The sequence below is a fragment of the Osmerus mordax genome, chromosome 14 (assembly GCF_038355195.1).
Source record: "Osmerus mordax isolate fOsmMor3 chromosome 14, fOsmMor3.pri, whole genome shotgun sequence".
In the NCBI taxonomy this organism is placed as follows: domain Eukaryota; kingdom Metazoa; phylum Chordata; class Actinopteri; order Osmeriformes; family Osmeridae; genus Osmerus; species Osmerus mordax.
Window position 1 is genome coordinate 9,704,018 of NC_090063.1, and position 4,759 is coordinate 9,708,776.

Sequence of the window (4,759 nt, forward strand, 5' to 3'; positions counted from 1 at the left end):
TGAAATCTCCGGCGCTTGTCTCTAAATGACTCAGTTGTCATCCTCTTAAAATTCCCCAGTAAGTGTCCCGGGGGCCCATGCACATATGCCCCACCATCACAAGTATACCTCTAGAGGCTTGGCAGAGGGAAGTGTCTCGCCCGGCCTGTTGATTGGCAGGATGTGGGACTGATGTCTTTATCTCGCTCCTCATGGAGATGAAGTGCTATTAGTGCTAGGAGTGTCATCCTGAGATTCTCCTGTTCTAGTTGATGGGAAACACAAATACTGTACTTCACAAAGGCCCAGCACTTTGACAAGATGAGTGCACACCGAATCACACACCGACACACACACCCCAACACACAAACACACACACACATGGCGACACACACACACATGCCCAGACATAAACACTTCCACAGCACACATACGAGGAGCCCACGCACAGACATGCAGTGCCAGTAGTCAGCCATCGCCCCCTGCCTGTGGGCTGAACCCGTAATGGTCCTGACTCCTGTGGTGAGTTAGTGGAGAGCCGGCTGCGGCACGCCCATCTGTTTCAGCAGGCCAGGACGCTGTTCTCAGCCCTCCAACCCCCTGGTGGCTCCTACGCGGCAGCACCGTCAATCTCCATTTGCCTGTGTTTTACTGTGGGGCTGGCAGCCACGTGTAGGGGAACGCATTTACAGCAGTAAGAATGCAAGAAGGGAGAGGTGATTCGAATTGTTCACTGAAACACTTAAAGGGCCAGTCTCAGGGGAAGTATTCTCAAATCATCCAATTTTTTTTCTTTCTTTCTTTCTTTCTTTCTTTCTTTCTTTCTTTCTTTCTTTCTTGCGTTCCTTCGTTCCACCTTCTCCTCCTCCCTTTTCCCGTTGTCAGCTTTTAAAGTCACAAGATGACCCAGAAAGCGCAACTTAGGGGCTCTTTGAAAGAAGAGCGTGGATCTTAAGTGTCTCATCAGCGCCCGGCCCTGTCCCTCGGGGCCCAGCGAGGGTATTTACACTGCTGTGGATCCTGCCACACTCTCTCCCCGTCTGGCTGTGTGGAGACAGGCTCTCTCTGACGGAGAGTCCTCCTTCTGGGGTTTCTTCCCAAACAGATGAATCCTCCTGCATTGTGAGCTTTTGGCTGCCATGTTGGTCTTGTGATGCCAGCATGCAAAGACACACACACACACACACACACAAGCATTAGCGGACCCTCCCAATCAGATCGTATGGAGCCCAGAAGGAGCTGACAGATAGTGAGGCGAGGCAGGAGGGTGACTGACGTACCTGTCAAACCGTCAGCTAGGTGTGTTTGGACAGAGACGGGCCTTTCTATCCTCCTTGTTTGCTCCCACTCTTCCACTAATTTGGCGTTGCCTCGTCCCCCGGCCGGGCTGTTAAGACCTGTCCGTCACGCTCGCGGGAGAGCAAACACAGCAAGCCTGCCTGGTCCACAACCTGGGAAGCCAGAACGTCCTGCAGTCAACACTGGTCCCCCGACTCAAAGACACACGTAAGAGGGTGTAAGCTACTAGGTGTCTTTGTGTGTGTGTGTGCGTGTGACACACACCCATTCGCTCTCTCTCTCTGCCCCTCGTTGTTGATCGTGCCGTGGAACGGTCGTAATTTGCGTCCATTAAGCCATCGATCGACGCTGTATCAATTCTCCCCCTGGCAACGGCCCCATGCCATAATCAATGGTTGTTTCCCTCTCTCTAATCTAATATGTGTTAGGTGGGGCACTGTGCTCGAACTGTTGTCTGGAAACAAATCTGCTATCAGATGCATATGATGAGATTATTTTCCCCTTGTAGTCATAACAGCAATGAGAGGCAACTCCATCTTATCAGAGCACATCGTGTCCCCTCCTCTGTCTCTTCACAGCATGTGTGGGTGCGTGTGTGTGTGTGTGGGGGGGTGAGGGTGTGTGTGTGTGTTTCTGAGGTGGTGGTGGGGGCTGTTCCCTACATTCGTAGCCCTCATTGAGTTTTGAGTGTGACCTCAGTGTTTTGTGAGACGGTATCTAGCGACATCACTACATGTGAGGAGTGTGTAACTGCCAGAGGCCCAGACACTGCATTGTCTGTGTGTCTGAGTCTGTGTTCACCCAGCAGGACCCCTGTTGCTCCTGCACAAGCTCACTGGCAGTTCATTACTGCAGATCCCAGATTGGCTCCAAACAGGCCCGGGGTACACCCGCCTGGTGTCAGACTCTCTCACAGAGCATCTCAGAGACCATTACCCAAACTACAGAGCCCTGCGCGCACTTCGATATCGCCTGTCCTCCACCTTTTGTTAGTGTTTTGGCTCCATGTCTTTTTAAGGCTTCCAATATCCAACTATCTCTCCTGTCTCCTCCTCTAACCTCCTCTGTCCTCTCCTCTCCTGTCTCCTCTAACCTCCTCTGTCCTCTCCTCTCCTGTCTCCTCCTCTGTCCTCTCCTCTCCTGTCTCCTCCTCTAACCTCCTCTGCCCTCTCCTCTCCTGTCTCCTCCTCTAACCTCCTCTGTCCTCTCCTGTCTCCTCCCATATCCTCCTCTGTCCTCTCCTGTCCTCCCCAACATGACCCCCCCCCCCTTTAAAAAACAAACTTCCAACTGGGTACCCCTAATGAACTCTGTCCTGCCCACCTCCCCTCTCGTGGTGGCAGCTTTAGCTTGCATCATTTTAGCTTTGCTTCATTAGCTGTGGTGCTTGTGGGTTGCGGGGGTCACAGCTGGCTAGCGCGCATCGCCCTGGGCCGCGTGGCATGGAACAGCCAATCACAACAGAGGGATGCACGAAAGAGAGTGAGTGAGTGACTTTGTGTGTGTATGAGAGAGTTTGTTTTGCTTGTGTGTTTGTCTGCCATGGCACACTGCAAGAGTCTGTGTTTGTCTACGTAGGTAGGTAGAAAGGAGAAATGGCCTAGTTTTAGTCATTTATCTCCTGTGGAATTTGTCAGATTAATCTAAATGAGTCAGTTTACCGCAATATTTGCAACCACATTTTTGTTTGCTTTTAGCAATCAAAGCCTCTCAGCCCATGCAATTCTGGATATTTGCCGCATCTATATTTAGACCAGGAGATTTAATAGTGATTAATAACAAGGTTTTGAAATCTTCTGCCCATCGACAAAAAACTAAGTCGGCACTCAACCTCTGGAGGAGTGCACCTGGCAGATCCACCCAGTCTTTTCCACAAAGTTTATCCCACAGCAGTAGCAGTCTGAATCCAGTTATTATGTCTGCCTCTCTCCCCCGTCCTCCAATCGTTGAGGAGTGTCCCAGCTGTCTTAATCGTGTCCGTCCCTCCCTCCGGCAGAGAGGTGGCTGGGAGCTCGGTGCAAGGTTAATCGATGTGGTTGTTGGTGATAAATTAGCTTAAGGTGACAGGTGAATGTCCATACCTGTCGCGGGCGCAGGTGATCGGTGATTGGTGGCAGCGGGGGCCGCGCTCCCCAGCCGCCGCTGAGTCATCAGGATGGACTGATTTAGTTACGGGAGCTCCGACAACACAGATCTATCAATCGATCTACCGGGGAGTAATGTACCGAACTGCCTGTGTCAAGGCTGGGACTGGGCCTCAGACTAAAACTGGATTGGGTTAGGGCTAGGGTTAATGATGGGACTGGGCTAGGGCTGGGGTTAGGACTAAGAATAGGGTTAGGGCTGGGGCTAGGAGTGACTTTACTTGGCCTGGGATGTGATTTGGATAGCACTGGGAATAGAACTGGTGCTAGGTAGTGTGTGTGTGTGGGGGGGGGGGGGGGGTGGCATTGCTGTAGGGGTGTGTGAGCAAGCAGTAAAAAGGATTTAGGGAGTGGGTTAGGCCAGCTTTAATCTAGCAGTTAGCGGGACTCGGCCCATAAACGGATGTAGGGTCATTTGGTGAAGACGGATGTCCTCTGGTGCACGCCCGCCATCACCCCCAGGAGGTTATACCCTCTAACACACACACACACTGAGCTGAGTGATAGAATAAAGTAGTGTGTGTGTGTGTGTGTGTGTTGGCTGTCTGGCTGTCTGACTCTGCTATCTCCCAGTTACAGATGGGGAGCATCATCAGAGCATCCCCCCCACCCCCTCCGAGCAAGCCACTGTGTCAAGCAGAGAAGAGCGCTGAGAGAGGGGGGGAGAGAGAGAGAGAGGCGGCTAACGAGAGAAAGAGAATGGAGGAGAGACAACGGGACAGTAGGAAAGGGAGAGACAGTGTTTGTGAAACAGAGAGAACGAGAACGATAGAAAGAAAGAGGGAGGGAAAGGCAGAGAGGGAGAGAGCCAAAGAGAGAAGGAATGATGGCGAGAGAGAGACAAGGAGAGAGACGAGGAGAGAGGGAGAGGAGAGGGAGAGGAGAGAGGGAGAGGAGAGAGGGAGAGGAGAGAGGGGAGAGGGAGAGAGGGAAAGAGGGAGAGAGGGGAGAGGGAGAGGGGAGAGGAGAGAGAGAGGAGAGAGGGAGAGAGGGAAAGAGGGAGAGAGGGAGAGAGGGGAGAGGGGAGAGGGGAGAGCGAGGGAGAGGAGAGAGAGGGAGAGAGAGAGAGGGAGAGGAGAGAGAGCCCCTCAGGCAGACTAAGCAGCAGAACACTGTCTCTTGAGAGGAGGAGAAAAAAGAGGGGGCGCAGATCAATACTTAGAGCAGAGAGGAGCCGAATCCCTAGGCTGAGCTGGCTAGTGTGTGTGAACGTGTGTGGGGGGGCTGGGGGCTGGGGGCTGATGAATGTCTGTTTGTGTTGCTTTTTTCAACACTTCTTAAGGGACCAGCAGGAATTTTGTCTGAAGCACCTCTGGCCCTTTCCCAGTCAGTAACCC